Source organism: Sorex araneus, chromosome 4, assembly GCF_027595985.1.
Source record: "Sorex araneus isolate mSorAra2 chromosome 4, mSorAra2.pri, whole genome shotgun sequence".
Taxonomy (NCBI): Eukaryota; Metazoa; Chordata; class Mammalia; order Eulipotyphla; family Soricidae; genus Sorex; species Sorex araneus.
The window spans coordinates 176,118,076-176,135,914 of record NC_073305.1 but is presented as its reverse complement, the minus strand read 5'-3'; the positions used below and the strand labels follow the sequence as shown (position 1 = coordinate 176,135,914).

General features: G+C 40.4%; 1 long non-coding RNA gene across 1 annotated transcript; it reads left to right on the top strand.

The window, feature by feature from the left end:
- The first annotated feature begins 6 nt into the window (after window positions 1-6).
- LOC129404226 (uncharacterized) lies at window positions 7-15,300 on the top strand. The gene is made up of 4 exons (XR_008629774.1): window positions 7-228; window positions 4,306-4,422; window positions 5,373-5,818; window positions 14,619-15,300. It is a non-coding gene; the product is annotated as an uncharacterized LOC129404226 (long non-coding RNA).
- The last annotated feature ends 2,539 nt before the right edge of the window (window positions 15,301-17,839 follow it).

Genomic DNA, 17,839 nt, shown 5'->3' with positions numbered 1-17,839 from the left:
GCGGCTCCGCCAGCCCAGCGCAAATCAAAATACTGTCACCAATATGGCGGCGCCGCCGCCGGCAAACACCGCGAGATCTGCGGCCGCTGGCTGAGGCGGCGGCTGTGACGAGGCCTCGGCGGCGAGTCCGGAGCGGGGGAGCGGGCGGCGGCGGCGGCGGCGGCGGCGCGGGGGATGCTCGGCCCCCGCCCCGGGCACGCGCCGCCTCCACACGCCTCTCTGGCCAGGGTGCGGGGTGGCCGCGGCCGGGCGGCGCGGACTGGCGCGCCCCGCCGTCGGGGCCGCGCGCGCGCGCAGAGACTGAGAGCGAGCGAGGGGGCGCGGGCGCAGACGGCCCCCCGAGAGCCGCGCCGGGAGGAGGAGGAGGAGGAGGAGGAGGAGGCGGCGGCGGGCGGGGGGGCTGTGCGTGAGGAGAAAGTGCCGGGTTGTCCCCGCTCTCGCTCGTGGGGGCGGCGCGGGGGCACGGAGCGGGGGCTCCGGGGGCGTGGGCGGGCGCGGGGGGGAGGCCGGGGGCGGGCCCGGGCGGCCGCGCGGGGCAGCAGGTGGGTCGGCGGCCGGGCCACACCCCCTCGGAGCCGGGCGGCCGCGGCGCCGGGGACCGCGGCGGGAGCCCCGGGTCACCGCGGGCGTGTGCCGGGGACGTCCCGGGCGCCTCGGGGTTCGCCGCCCGGGGACGCGGGCGCCCCGCGTCCGGCTCTTCAAAGCGTTTTCTCGCGCGTTTCGCGGGGCTGCGAGAAAGCTCTTGACTGAAAGCGCCTGACTGAAAGGGTTGTATTGTTCGGGTTTTGTTTTAATATTGCACGTTCCTAGAAGTCCTGGCAGCCGAGCCAAAGGCGCTTTTTTGTTTTTTTAACGGAGGGTGGGGTTGAAGAGAAACTTAACATTTGTATTTTTTTTGAAGATAGAAGAGATAAAGATGTTTATTTACTCTCCCCCCCCCCGTGGGGTGGGGGGGGCGTGCCAAACGCGGGGACGTTTTTCAAGGTCTAAAATATTTATTTAAACATGCTATAGCTTTCCCGATGTCCAAAAACACGGCGGCATTTTTCTGTCCCTGTCCAAAATGTTCATATCCCTGCCAGATTCTTCCTTGAAGCTCCTCTGACCGACTCTCCCTCCTCCCACACACGCACACACAACCCCGCTTCGAATTCTGCAGGATCATTTTTATTCTTCTATTTCCAGTGTGAGCGCTATAGCAGCAGTGAAAGTCTGCCTGTCTCTGCCCCTCTCTCTTTTTTTTTTCTACTGGATTCTTGTATTCTTGAGACTTTCAAACGTTGGACCCTGTCAAAAGCTAGAGTTACTAATCAGAATTAAAGTCTTTTCTGTCCACGGTCCGTTATCATTTAGAACAGTAAAAGTAAATTAGGATATGAGAATTGGAAATACTGTAGCTTTATTCAGGGGTAGGTAACAAATCCTTGAACCTTAGCCCCTTTCAGTAGCCTTCTACGTGATTATTCCCATTCCTAATGTTTAAGTGGTTGGTGATAGGAGGTTAGAAGAATTTCATCCGTAAGTGAAATTCACGTATCACTTAACAGCACCAATTTGAAATGGTAGGATCTCATATCCTAGACATCTAATAAAGGGAGATGTACATAAAAATATATAATGCTTTATATGCTTATGAATATGACAGTTATGAATAAGTCAAGAACCAGGCGGTAGCAGAGAAAATAAGTATAAAAACAATGCTTACACTAACATCAGATCTAATTATAAAGAGGCATCAACCAATTTGAGGAAAAATCTATAAAACACCTGACCTATATTTTTAAAACATTGTCAGTGTCATCAAGGTAAAACAAAATAGCTGACTACAAAGATGCAATGTAAGGGGCCCATGCAGCGGGAAGGGCATTTGCCTTGCACGTGGCTGACCTGGGTTCGATCCATGGTATCCCATGTGGTCTGCCAGCATGGCCAGGAGTAATTCCTTAATGCAGTGCAAAAAGCCAAAAAAAGGAAAAAAGAAAAGATGTAAGATCCTGAACTGGAAAAGAATGCTATAAAATATATGTGTATTGGGATTTTGATGGAATGGAATATGAATTGTAGACTAGATATAAGTATCTTAAATTTCCTGAATTTCTTATGCACAAGAATATTCCTGTTTATATAGAAAACAGTGAAATATCAAGGGGTGAATGAACATTATATATACAATTTCCAATTTATATTGGAAATTCCCAGTGGCTCAGGAAAAAAATTATAAAAATGCGTACATAGACATCTTACATATACAGAGCTTGATAAACAGAAATGATTTGGTCTAGGTTACTGAAAAATCAATTTTATTTCTATCAAAGCTGTGATGAAAAAAGAGTTTACCTGGCAATTTCATTTATTCTTACTGTTTTATTCGTGTATTATTGCTATTTTATTTTGGGGGGTCACACCCAGCAATGCTCTGGGGTTATTCCTGGCTCAGCACTCAGGAATTACTCCTGGCAATGCTCTGGGGACCATATGAGATGCTAGGCATCGAACCCAGCTCAGCCACACACAAGGCAAGAGCCCTACCTGCTATACTATCATTCGGTCCCCTATCTAACAATTTTAAGTAGGTCATAAAATCTGGCTTCTAAAATACAAGAAGAGATTATTAGAAGAATAATTTATAGAACTAAAGAGTGAATTAATCCTTACTTATAACATTTTATTGCAGTAATAAGGATTTATCACTATACATATCAGGTAGCATAGCACATATAATTTGGTCTTCTGTGTGTTACATTATACCACTCTAAAAAACAGCTCTGTCCACCACAACTGACTACCCATTTCCCGCCTCTCTGGTAACCATTTTAATCTCTTAATCTAAGTTTGTTTTTATTTTGTTTCTTTTTTGAAAAAATGCTGCATATATACCTTTGTTTTTAATGTTGGATATATATCTTTCTATTAATATTTAGTCTTTTTCTTTTTTGGAGTATGGAACAATGCCTGTATTTAATGATTCTCATGCTTGAAGATGGTGATTTTTTTTTGTTTGTTTGGGGTGGGGGCACATTCCACAGTGCTTGGGGCTTACTCCTGGATTTGCACTCAGGTATCACTTCTGGCTGATCTTCAGGGACCATATAAGTTATACATGGTTCACCCGGGTTCAGTCACTGGCACTACATACAGTTCCCCGAACTTGTGTCACCCTTCATTCCCCCAGGTCTGCCAAGTAGTGAATCTTGAACGCAGAGCCAGGAATAAGCCTTAAACTGCACCAGATTTCCTCCCTCCCCCCCCACCAAAGAAACAGTGTCACTATCACTGTCACTGTCATCCTGTTGTTCATCGATTTGCTCGAGCGGGCACCAGTAATGTCTCCATTGTGAGCCTTCTTGTTACTGTTTTTGGCATATCGAATACCTGGGTTCGATTACTCTGTCCCTCTTGGAGAGCCCAGCAAACTACCGAGTATCCCGCCTGCACGGCAGAGAAAGAGTGTATAAGAATAAATAAAATACTTCAAAGGAATATAATAGAGCATCTAGAAATAGCACTTGGTTTATGACAAAGGTGGTCTGCAAGGAAAGGATAAGATTTTCAATAGGGTAAGATGGCTACTCATGGGGGAAAAATGACACTTAACACCATATACAAAGATTAATTTAAGACACATCATAGACCTTAGTGAGAAGGTAAAAGCCAAACCAACTAATCAAGAACTTGGATAGAGAAGAATATATAAAACTTCTACAGAGTAGTAAGAAAAACCAAACCCCGTAATTTTTTTAAGAAAAAGTTCTAAAGTCCTTTGCAAAGATGATTTCCAAATGGACAATAAGGTCATGGAAAGGTGTTTAACATAATTTCTCATCAGAGAGTTGCAAATTGCAAACTCAAGGTTGTATGAACAAAACAAAACAAAAATCTCTGATGGTGTAACAAAAAACTCTGATGGTGTCAAGTATTGGCAAAGAAAGAAGGTCACACAGCTTGAACTCCCATACACTGCAGATGGGAGTGCAAACAGGTTAATTGTGTTAATAAACTCTGCCAGTATGCACTAAAGTAGAATGTATTCATACTTGATAACTCAACTTTGTTGACTTATTTTATATGTCATTTTGGGAGGACCAAACTTTATCCTTAGTATTCTGTGAGGGTGTTTTTTGTTGGACACTGACATTTAAATTGGTGAACTTTGAGTAAAGAAGATTTCCCTCATCATATGGATAGGCTTCATCTAATTACTAAAAAGGCTGCAATAAGATAGAAGAGCAACTTTGTCCCAAGTAGGAGAGTCTAGGAGATAGTTTTTTGACTTGAACTGGAACATGGCTCTTCCTGTTTCTCCAGACTAATGGACTTTGAACTAGAACATCAGATCTTGATTCTTCAGCGTAATGACTTTTGAATGGAACATTGACTCTGCCTCAGTCTAGACTGACAGCTCACCCTATAGATTTTGGACTTGTAAGCATCTCTAATCACTTATGCTAATTACTTCCTTGTAGTCTCTCTCTCTCCATATATATAAACACATAAAGTATTACATATATATGCTATTCATATGTTTCTTGGGAGAATCCTGGCTAATATATAATTATACCCGGAGAAAATGTGCATGTTAATTAAAAATGTATACATAATATAGTATCTTCATTATAGCCCAAGTAGTGTTCAAGGAGCCCGGGGCCACTCCTACAGGTGCACTTGGCTGACCCAGGTTCACTCCCCAGCATCCCATATGATTCCCAAGCTCTGCCAGTAATTCCTGAGTGCAAAGCCAGGAGTTGTCTCTGAGCATTACCTGGTGTGGCTGAACGCCCCCTCCAAATCATGAATGCTAGCACTATCATAACCATATTATCTAATCTACAATAAAAATTTTAAAATATATGACTGCTGGTGGAGCAATGGGTGTTGGACCACTGTATGACTGAAACCTAATCATGAACAGCTTTGTAAAGGATCTATCTCACAGTGAGTTAATTAAAAAAAATTTTTTTTAATTTAAATTTTTAAAAAGAAAAGAAAAGAAAATGTGATCGAAACTTTATATTCAAGAAATTTGAGATAATAATTTTTTAGAAAGTAGAAAGTGGTAGGAATACATTAGAATTATTTGTAGGGTCAATGTTTGGTACATGTAATGCTCATTTATTAATATTAAATTCTTGACATTATTCATTTTATAGGTTTCGTTTGTTATTGATATGTATCTGTAGATGTAAATTCTAGACCTTATACTATTTGCCTATTTGTCCTGTTGACATAATAGTTTAAAATTATAGCATGTATAAATATATGTGATGTATAAGTTTATATTATGTAAAATGCAGTCATATTTTAACAGTCTTACAGTCTTTATATATTTAGCATAGATTTTGCCTAATAAAATATTCTGGACATGTCTCTTTCAGTGTGCACATCCATGAAAAAAGGGAGAGAGAGAGAGAGAAAGAGAGTAATAAAAGAAAGAAAAGAAACTTGGGCTCAATGGATTGAGTATATGCTTACCACCAGATGTTCTCCCAAAAACCAAAGAAGGAAAAAGGAAGAAAGAAAAAAAGAGGAAGAAGTTTAAGGGCCAGGTATGTGGCTCAATGGTTGAGTGCCTGCCTGGCATTGTTTCTTGGAGCCTATAAAGCATCCTCAAGATATTATTTCTAAAGTCCATAGAGGTCATTATCTGCTTAGTACTGTTGAGTCTTCCAGGCTCAAAATAGCTCAGTGAGGTTCAACACTGCTTTCCCATTGTGCCTACTGCAGGCTGGCTGTGAGTCTTTCTTTTTTTTTGGCTGTGAGTCTTTCTGATTCACCACCTGTGGCCCCTCCCTCTCTGGAGAGAGTTGACTGAAGGATTCAGGTGAGTGTTGCTTTCTTCCTTCCTTGTTGGAACTGTCACTGTCACTGTCATCCCGTTGCTCATCGATTTGCTCGAGCAGGCACCAGTAACGTCTCCACTGTGAGACTTCTTGTTACTGTTTTTGCCATATCGAATATGCCACAGGTAGCTTGCCAGGCTCTGCCGTTGGAACTATCCCAGACAATTTTGCTGATACTAACTAGTTATTTGGAGTTTCTTATGAAGGTTCCAAGAAGACTTTCAATGACATTGTCCTTATCTATGGTTGTTATTTAGCGTTTTATGATTTCTTACGACCATGACTATACCTTTGTGAGTTTTTGTGGGAATAAGTGGTCAGAGCTAGGATTAAATTCATTTTAGAATGGTGTGGTTGGAGCACTGTGGAGTCTGTGAATTAACTGGACTCCAAGGCAGTCTGGAGTCTTCGAATTGACTGCAGAGTCCAACTTGTCTTGTCCTGTGATGTATGAAAGAGGGAAGTACAGAGCTTCATACTTCTAGGAAACCTGAAAGATGATCCTGTTCTTGGGGCCGAGCTCAGGGCTGAAAGGGCCTTAAATGATGGCAACTGGCCTGGGTGGGACTTTTTTGTGATTTTGTTTTTGTCTGGGGTCCACATCTGGCTGTGCTTAATGATGACTCCTGGCTCTGATCTCAGGGGTCACTCCTGGCAGGGTCAGGGACCAAACAGGGTGCCGGTGATGAAACCCTGGTCTGCTGCATGCAAGGCAAGTGTCCTACCCACTCTACTATTTCTCTGGCTCTCAGGCAGGGTTTTTCTGAACTAGACAAAGGGTGATGCTGGTGTAAGTCTCTGGGCGCTGTTCATCAGCTTTTTCTTTGAAAGGGCATGCCCTTGGAGTCCATGTGAAGATGGGATGGGAAGAGGGGAGCACAGGTAATTGGGACCCACCTTGACGAAGGGTGGCACCCTCCATAGACATTTTTTGGAGTTTCTGCCCTCACTTCAGCACTACACCACAGATTCTGCTGCCATCAACAAGGTAGTTTTAGTCCTATGTAGGCTATTAGCTTTTTTTTCCTAAATAAAAGGGTTATTAAAAAAACACAAATATAAAAATTCACAGATGAAAAAGGGACACAAGTAGGTTCTCTTAAAAAGTTTTCTTAAAAATAAAAATAGTGGGGCTGGAGCAATAGCACAGCGGGTAGGGCATTTGCCTTGCACGTGACTGACCCGGGTTCGATTCCCAGCATCTCATATGGTCCCCCAAGCATCACCAGGAGTAATTCCTGGGTGCAGAGCCAGGAGTAACCCCTGTGCATCGCCGGGTGTGACCCAAAAATAAAATACAAAAATAAATAAATTAAATAAAAATAGTTCTCTTAAAACAGGGGCTGGAGAGATAGTACACTAGATAAACTCCGGTTCCATCTCCAGCACTGCAGATGGTCACCAGGAGTGATCTCTGAGCACAGATCCAGGAGAAAGCCCTGAGCACTTCGGGGTGTGGTTCCACCCCCACTCCCTACCCTCAAAAAAAAAAAAACCAAAAGAACACCCTAATACATCTTCATAGGTAAAGTTAAATTATGATATATTGACAGAATAATGCAAAATTTAAAAAGGATAATGTAGGTCATTTATATTGACATGTAGATGCCACAATATTATATCAAGAAGATAGATACATTGCGTGACAGAATGTAAAAACTATTTTGATTTACATTTGTGATTTTATGGAAGAGTTTGGAAAACTCTAAAATAAAACATTGGGGCAAGATTGGAAAGTAGAGTTTTATTTTTTCTATTTTATTTTTTTTGCTGAGTTTTTAGCAATAAATACTTTCCATGTACATCAATAAACAAAAGCATTCAATATAAAAATAAAATTAAAATTACGTTTTGAAGTACTTTTAAAAAATCCTTTAAGAATGACTTTTGTTGGGGGCTGGAGCAATAGCACAGCGGGTAGGGTGTTTGCCTTGGACACAGCCGACATGGGTTCGATTCCCAGCATCCCATATGGTCCCCCGAGCATCACCAGGAGTAATTCCTGGGTGCAGAGCCAGGAGTAACCCCTGTGCATCGCCGGGTGTGACCCAAAAATAAAATACAAAAATAAATAAATTAAATAAAAATAGTTCTCTTAAAACAGGGGCTGGAGAGATAGTACACTAGATAAACTCCGGTTCCATCTCCAGCACTGCAGATGGTCACCAGGAGTGATCTCTGAGCACAGATCCAGGAGAAAGCCCTGAGCACTTCGGGGTGTGGTTCCACCCCCACTCCCTACCCTCAAAAAAAAAAAAACCAAAAGAACACCCTAATACATCTTCATAGGTAAAGTTAAATTATGATATATTGACAGAATAATGCAAAATTTAAAAAGGATAATGTAGGTCATTTATATTGACATGTAGATGCCACAATATTATATCAAGAAGATAGATACATTGCGTGACAGAATGTAAAAACTATTTTGATTTACATTTGTGATTTTATGGAAGAGTTTGGAAAACTCTAAAATAAAACATTGGGGCAAGATTGGAAAGTAGAGTTTTATTTTTTCTATTTTATTTTTTTTGCTGAGTTTTTAGCAATAAATACTTTCCATGTACATCAATAAACAAAAGCATTCAATATAAAAATAAAATTAAAATTACGTTTTGAAGTACTTTTAAAAAATCCTTTAAGAATGACTTTTGTTGGGGGCTGGAGCAATAGCACAGCGGGTAGGGTGTTTGCCTTGGACACAGCCGACATGGGTTCGATTCCCAGCATCCCATATGGTCCCCCGAGCACCGCTAGGAGTAATTCCTGAGTGCATGAACCAGGAGTAACCCTTATGCAATGCTGGGAGTGACCCAAAAAGCAAAAAAAAAAAAAAAAAAAAAAAGACTGTTTAATCATGACTGTGATAGTTGAAATGTTTGTTAGTGCTCTTAGGTTTTGTATAGTGGGTATTTTTACTGTCTGAAGTCAGGAGGGAAACCTTTTGTAAATAATAAAACATTTCAAGAATTTGGAATGAAATGACAATCACAGATTACTGACCTCTTTTCCATGATGGCTAAAAGAATGAAGAAATAGAAACCTTGACAGGACAGCAGACAAGAATTCTGGGGTCACTGGTTTGTGCAAGCAGGTTCTTTGGGGTGGGATGGAAGAGAGCTGGGGAGTTTGCTAGGGGCTTTGCTACCCACATTACTCTGCCCAATCCTGTAAATTTCCATATAAACAAGGCTTTAAAAATGCAGGAGAGCCACTCCCCTAACCCTGTCACTCTCCCTCCTTTTTGTTGAACTTTATCTTATTTGCACTGTGAGCAGGACACTGAGTCCTCCGCTCTGCAGCCTTCTGTTGAGTTTGAAAATCTCCTGATCAACCCAGTCTTTTGTGGAACTCAGGGGCAAAAGAATGCTGATTCTGTTTCCAACAGAAGTGCGCCATGATTCCCATCTCCATCCACTTCCGAGCAGAGCAGAACTATGTCTCAGTTCAAATCTTGGGGTGGAAGGAGGGACGTCTTGGAGGATAGGGTGAGGAGTACAAGGGGTGTGAGTTCATTGTCTCAAGCAACAAAATAGACACATTTAAAGACTTTCAGATAAAAAAAGGGTCTTGTCCTCAAGAGAGTTGGAAAATACTAATTGTGGGTAATAAATGCATGACTTTTTTTTTAGTGCCATCTTATGTGTCTTACTTCTCCTTGTCCTGGTGAATGCAGGACAAGGAAAAACCAAGTAAGTTTTCAATATGTTTTATAGGCCCCAGTGTTTGTAGATCTCAATGTAGATCTCCTTTCCCCTTCCTTTTACTCTTCTTAGAACAAAATTCCTATAGGATTAAAAGCGAAATGAATGCTAACGTTGGCTCTCTGGTGCTTGCAGGCAATGAGATGAGAGGCATCACATAATCTTCATGTTCCTAGATGTAATTATCGGTTTTCTTGCTAGAACAATTCACAGACTTTTCTAAACATCTCTCTCCCTTTTTTTTTTCAAAATAAATGTTAAAATGCTTGCTGCTGTAAAATGGAAAACCTTGTGAATTCAGAAGAACTTTATAATAATAAGTCTATGTTTCAGAATTGCAGGAAAAAATGACATGGTAAGGAAACACGCGTAGACTCCAGTTTCAGCTATTATAGCATTTCTTTAAATAAATGTAAAAGAATGTTACCTCAGATTTTTGAACTGCTTTGCCTTTGTGACATTCACATTGAACATTGTAGTGGAGAGCTGTTTGTTCTATTGTTTTTTCCTCCCAGCTACTTTTCTTTCCAAATGATAATGTCAGATTTTCAATTTCTAACAGATCTTCTATAACCGCAAAGAACAAGCAGTGCACTTGCGATAAGGAAATAATTTGGAGGTGCTTTTATATGCTTAATGGTTCCTGAGTCTGAACATCCGGAAGGATTGGGACAGAAGCTCCTAGAAAAAGGAAGTGAATTCAAAGTGACAAACTATTGCAGTATTTGAATTTTAAGCTTGTGGGGAGCCAAGTAACATTATGGCTTCATGTGGCTGGATTGGATATTAGATTATTTTAATAAGGCACAGTTCCTCTCCCTTGGTCATATGTCTCCCTTGCTTGTCTCAATGTTTCTTTCCTTGCCTATTTCCACTCTGGAGAAGATTATGTTCTTCCTTAAACACATTTCTCCCTTTCCCTCTCCTCATATCTGTTTTAATAACACATGCTCCCATCTCAACTCTGCCTCACTTACGTGGATAATCAACACTGCAGATAGGTATTTGAAAAGGAACATAGATATCCTATTCATGACAAAATAAATTTTAACAATTTTTCAAGTGATGTATCTGTGAGTGTAAGGTGTAGAGCTGATCTGATTGGTCACTTTGTTTAACCAATCTGTTTGATTGGTCTTCCAATTCCTTGTTTATATCGGGTGAAACCAATCAGATGACAGAAACTACTAAGGGGCACATAAAGTATATAAGCACAGGTCATGAGTGCTGGGGAAGTCACTATGGGAAATGGCTGCTGGAGGGAAGCGGTTCCTGGACACAAAGGTTACTGTGGGAGTCTTGCAGGCTGTAAATGAAGAGCTCGAACACCAAAGACAGCCAACGGGAGTCAGAAGCTAATCTTTTCCACCGTTCCCTCTATAGGAATTTCACATGTGGGAAGACTACAGTACTAGACTACTTTTAAACAAATGTCTAGTTATTTAGGCCGAATGGTAGAGAACCTCTGATGGTTTTCATAGATAAATCAGGTAGTGTTATGTGTGCATCTCTAACTTGAGCTGCTTTGTGAATTGAAGGTAAAGTAGCTTTTACTACAGTTCCTGTCTCTTCTATCGGTACCTGTGCAAATGTGACTGTCCTGTAATATGTGTTTTTCTGGTGAGTCTGGACAAAAAATCAATCTGGAACTCCAGAAAGAGCTGATGTGACTTAAAAAACTCTTTCCATAATTTTCATTATATTTTAGATAGTATAGTTACAATAGTGTTCACATTTATTGTATTGTTGTACAAAGCGACTATATCACTCTCACCACCAAAGCGCCTAAGACCTTCTACCATTGTATATATGTCACCTCTAGTCCAACTCTTTGTTCCTCCCCACCTCTTTCTCACCAGGACCAAGTATTTGCCATCATATGATAGTCTCTGTTCCCCTGTTTTGTCTTTAAATTCCACAAATGAGATCATCCGTTATTGTCTTTCCCTCTGACTTATTTTATGTAACATGATATTCTCCAGTCCCATTCACATTGCACTAAACAGCAAAATTTCATCTTATAACCCAGTAATATTCCATTGTGTATCTATACTACAACTTCTTTGTCCTTTTGCATATAATTGGACACTTGGATTGAAATACATTTTGAAGGGCTGGAGCGATATTACAATGGGGAAGGTGCTTGGTCTGGGTTTGATTTCTGGCACCCCATCCAGTCTCCTGAGACTGTCAGGAGAGCTCCCTGGACATACAGCCAGGAGTAAACCCTGAGAACATCTGGAATCTCCCTCACCCCGCCCCCCATATTTTAAATATTGAATCTGAATCTCAGACTTATGTTATTGGAACCAATCTGGAAGTTGGTTGTCCAGCAAACTTCCTGTCCCATCAGTGGAAAGGCAGATGTGACAAATGTGATAATCATGAAGTGCTTTTTTTTTTTTATGAGATTTCCTATAAACAGAGAAGATGAGGAAATTATACAAGACTTTTTTTTGTTTTTTGTTTTTTTTTTTTTGCTTTTTGGGTCACATCTGGTGATGCACAGGGTTTACTCCTGGCTCTGCACTCAGGAATCACCCCTGGCGGTGCTCAGGGAACCATATGGGATGCTGGGAATCGAACCTCGGTTGGCTGCGTGCAAGGCAAAAGCCCTATCCACTGTGCTGTCATTCAAGCCTCTATACAAGATATTTATGAAGCCCAGAGTACAGTAACTTTAGGTAAAGCTCTTGATTCAGGTTCTGGAGCTGGACATAGGAGATGTTTGATGGATGGAAAAATGGGTTTGGAAAGTTCGATGAACAAAGTTTCTTTCTCTGGGACACAGGAGAGGACATAAACAAAATTATTCTCAAATGTTAAGTATTTTAAAACTGTAATCAAGATTACTGATATGGTTTCAAAATAATTCCATAGTTAAAAAGTTCAGGGTGGCGAGAGAGCTGAGAATGTGCTTTACATCCAGGAACCCTGGGTTCAATACTAAATACTATGTGGTTCTGAAAGACCACTGAGCACAGTCCCCCTGAACTATTGTACAAAGTTACAGTAATCAAACCAGTATAGTATTGGTTTGGAGAGAGAGACAGAGAGAGGGAGAGAGAGAGGGAGAGAGACTCAATGAAACAGAAAAGCTTGCACATAAGGTCACTAATTTAGAAGGTGGGAATATCCTTTGCAGTTCTATAATCTAGAATCCAGAGGAATCTAAGTATCTCACCTTTGTTTCTTTGCATTCTTTTGTCCTGTTACTCTGTATACCACAGATATGTGAGATAGTTTGGTATTTTTTTCTTCTGATTTGTTTCACTCAACATGAGATCTTTCAGTTCTATCGCAGTTGCAGCAAATTGCATGATTTCATCATTCTTGCAGCTGCATAGTATTCCATTGTGTATATATACCATATCTTCATTGTCCAATCATCCATCTTTGGACAGCTAGATTGACTCTATATCATAGCTATTTGGCTAAGTGTGACAGTGAGAATACTATTATATTCACCATTTGAAAAGACATTAAGGCCCTGTCATGTATGCCGGCTTATGTCAGACTGAATATACCTGGAACATCTGTTCTTTCATTCATTAAATCCAACATTCCAGTGGAAAATGTTATTGGAATGTGAAAAGATTCAAACAGCAAGCCAGAACAACTGCAAGTGAGACTGGTTTTATTTTGAAACCAGAAAACCCATGCAAATAAACAATAGCAACACACATAAGAAGTGAATTAATGACAGCTCACTGGAGATGACTCAAAAAAGAAGCACTTCAATTTGGGTTTGCAGCCTTCCTTCTGGAATGGGAAGTAATGCGGTATACCAGTCATCCTGAGAGCATAGATTTATATAATTTTTTTATATTATATTACTATGAGAAGATTATCAGCGAGTTTTGTAAATAAAACAATACTATTTACAACTCACCACATATTTCTCCTCTGCTCAGCTCCTCTGTCACCAATTTGAAACTCAGAGAAAGACAGTTCAATGCATTATCATTATTCAGCTCTTTACTGGAGGCAGCAGTGAGGAAGCCTGGCCTGAGAAGTCAATTTCTGGAGTTCACATGGTTGTTTTCCTTGGGAAGCACAACTCACTTGGAAACTCTGAATTTGCCAGCATTTTAATCAGGGAAGCTAAGGAAGATATGTGCTTGAAAAAATTAATTTGTCTGGTTAAGAAGTTTAAACTTAATTCTCATATATTGAGTAACAATGAAAACTTTTGTAATTAGTTTGGGCTATATATTTTTATTAAGGACAAATGAGAAATTTAATTAAGACTAAGAATGTTAAGGAAATAGGTCATATGATTAGCTTTGAACAGATTTTAACTTTTGAATGAGCTCATGGTTGCCTAATTAAGGTACATTAATTTGTAGAAACCTCAGAAGTTCTTTTGTTCCAAATAGGAAATATGCTGGATTTCCTAATATATAAACTTTTGTGCTTCTTAATTTACCTATTGGAACACTGTCAGTCATAGTTTAGTGTTTCTTTCAAAAATAAATTTAATGATTGGTTCTTTCGCTATTAAAATAATCTTTTTATTTTATGCTCTTTCATAAGTAAGCCAAAATTCCAGAAATGCTACCTGGCATAATCTCTTTGTTTAAACTTGCTACTTTATAGCCAAGCCTGTATTTCCTAATCACTTTAATTGCCTCAATCATTCATTCTAATAGTGTGTGTGTGTGTGTGTGTGTGTGTGTGTGTGTATTTTGTCTTGACCTTCCTAGTTCCTATGTACTACTGATTATGAAACAATTTTCTGATGTCAATACAGTTAGGGTTTAACCTGTAGGCTAAGGCATAGGGAAAAGAAGTTAATCAGTCTCAATTGTCAATCATTCACTTGCCCTTGTGTCTGCTTCTCTCCTCTGCCCTTTGACTTTTAAAATTCAATTGCTAATCACTTCCTCCTGGAAAGCTGCTAAGATACACATCTATGTTTATTTTATCATCTTAATTACTCTTAAGTTTAAGGACTAGTCATTGGTGACCTACTTCATAACTTGGTTCTATTGATTTATTTCTTATGCTCTTTCTTCATGGTTAAACTGTAAACTCTTGATGACAATTTTTCTTTTTCTTTTCTGTCCATTTATAGTAACAGGGACAACCAGATGAACACCTAGTCACCTTGAATGTTCAAGAAATATTCCTACTGGGGGTATGGTGCTGCCAGCATGTCAACCTGTACCTGCAGTGTGAGTGCATCAACAGCCTGATGGTGCCTTCAGACTTCCTGATACCCCAAAATTGCCTCTGTGCCTTTGGCCAGACCCAACAACTTGGGGCCAAGTGTACCAATAATCTAAACAGCCAAGAGTTTGGTATGTGGGAGCCATGCCCACAAACCACCTCCAGCTCAGCTATACAAACTCATTTATTGGCCTTATTTCAAAGACCCATAAATCTCAAAGGAGAGCAAAAGCCTCAGCTAATTTTCAACCCATGGATGGCTGAACAGACCCGGGTAAATCGGAGGGGGGCCGGTTAGACTGGTGCCCACCCAAGCAGAGCCCCCGGAAGCTGCTTGCTTCCACAACCTAAAATCACCGTCATACCCCTGGCCTGACTCCACCGTCTCAGGGCAGACCTCACCAAGATATAATCTGCTGAAAATATGGTTATGCAGGTTTTGTGACTGAAATCTTCAAGCTTTCTTGGGGTTGGGATGGGCTACTTGCCCCCATCTCTCCATACTTCTGGAAGCCTTGGCAGTCACATCCATACCTCAAAGCTGCCACCCAATTAAAAAGCTACTCCAGCATTACTGTCCTGATAAAAATACTGAATGCCCCCTTAGAGGAGGCTGGGAATAGGGTGATGGGGTGGTGAGGGATGGTGGGAGGGAAATGGGGACATTTGTGTTGAGAAATGTACACTGGTGGAGAGATGGGTGCTAGATCATTGTATGACTGAAACCCAATTATGTACAGGTTTGTAATGGTCTATCTCATAGATATTCAATTTAAAAAATTTTAAAGTATTGAAATTAAAAGTATTTGTCATTATTAAATTAAAAGTTTTTAAGTTAAATTATACCCGTGGCATACTTGATATGCCCAAAACAGTAGCAATGATGGTCCTCATTCCCCTGATCCTGAAAGAGCCCCCCAGATGTCATCGGGCTATGCTAGCACGTGACAGGGATGAATGAAGACGTTACTGGTGCCTGCTCAAGCAAATTGATGAACAACGGGATGACAGTGATACAGTGATCTAGTGATAAAATTAAAAATATATATACATCCCTAATGATGACATTCAGCCACCACAAAATTCTCTAGTGGTGTTTTACAAGTTGAAACTCAACTTGATGCTGACTTCTAATACATTGAGAGTGGACAGTCTCTGAACTCCGCAGTCTTCTCAGGCCCCAATGTTGCTGACTGCTATCGTCATGACTAAAGAGCAGTTCATGTCTCTGTGGTGTCCTGAGTGGAACAGGAACCCAGGAACTTTGTTGGTTTTAACAAAATAACCTCAGAGAAACTTTTGCTTTTGCTATGAAAGTTGGATATATCAAACAAACAAACAAAAAAAGAGTGTGTGTGTGTATGTATGTGTGTGTGTATGTGTGTGTGCAAAGAATCAAAGGCTATTTTAAATCATTCCTTGCTTCAACAAGCCTTTCTTTTTATACTTTCTGAGTTTCATAGACTCACCTAGGCTTTTGGAATAGATAAGGAAAAAGAACAGACAAGTATCTCTGTGTATTTTGTGAGATATAATCCAGTAAATGACTGCATTTTCCATTCATTCTAAGGAAGAGCAATGAACTGGAAAGAATGGAAAATAAATAGATCTATTGGGGAGTGACAATTGCTCATTGACACAAGAGCCAGGAGGGAGGAGAGAGAAGAGGAGGAGGGCTGGCTGAGCCCCATAGGCAAAAGCAGAGACTGAATTATACCTGCCATTCGACCAGGGCTGGAGGAACTTTTATATACTTTTTGCTTGTGTTCCAAATTATAATTTATTATTGTAAGTTTAGGCAATAGGTTACAATAGTACAAGTTTATGGTATGTACAAAATTATTGTCTATCCTCCATCTCCCCACCAAAGTGCCCATGACCCTCTAGCCTTGTCCCTATGCCACTTCTAATTTGACCCTCTCTCCCCTTACCCAGATCTCCTTTATTTGTTTACTGATAATGATGCTTTTGGTGTATATAATTACCTCCCTTAGCCACCACCCACGTGCTCCAGCCTCTTCACCTATGTTCCCATGTTACTCCCTTTCGACCTCATCCTCTCCCTACCTCCCACATCTTGATATTCTCAGGTTTGTAATCCAGAAGTAAGTTTTTGTGCCCATGTATTTGATTAGTTTTTCTACATACCACAGATGAGTGAGATAACTTAAAAAAGTATTTTTCAGGTTACACAGTTTGCAAAGGAACTGAGATCAAGAAATGGAGTATAGAGAAGAGATCACTAAGAAAATGATGGCTGGAGGAATCAGTCGCGATGGGAGATGCGTGCTGAAAGTAGATAATGAACCAAACATGATGGCCTCTCAGTGTCTGTGTTGCAAGCCATAATGCCCAAAAGTAGAGAGAGAGTATGGGGAATATTGTCTGCCATGGAGGCAGGGGAAGGGCAGGAAAGGGGGCGTATACTGGGGATATTGGTGGTGGGGAATGTGCACTGGTGGAGGGATGGGTGTTTGATCATTGTGTGATTGTAACCCAAACATGAAAGCTTGTAACTATCTCACAGTGATTTAATAAAATTAAAAAAAAAAGAAATGGAGTAAAGTCTGACTTTTCAGCCTCTTCAACAAATGGTGCCATGTGAAAAATTTAAGCTGGATCTATACCTCACACTTTACACAAAAGTCAATTCAAAGTGGATCAAAGTTGAGATCCGACTGAAATACATACAGTACATTGAGAAAAATGAAGGCAGAATACCTCAAGATCTGGACCTCAAATGTGTCTTCAATGATACCATGTCATTGTCAAAGACAACAGAATAAAATAAATAATGGACTGCATCAAATTAAAAAGTTTCTGTGTGACAAAGGAAACACAATCTAAAACTAAAAGCTAGTTAACTAAATGGGAGAAAATATTTGCATTCAACTCATCAGATAAAGGGTTGGTATTCAGGACATATAAAGTAATAAGAAAAACCAACAACAACAAATTCAAAACCCCATTTAAAAATGAGTAGAGGAAAGGAAGAAGCACTTCTCTAAGGAGGACCAATAGATGGCCAATAAGTACATGAAAAAAATGCTTAATGTCACTTATTATTAGGGAAATCAAAATCAAGACGACAACAAAATATCTCACACTACTGAGAATGGCACATAA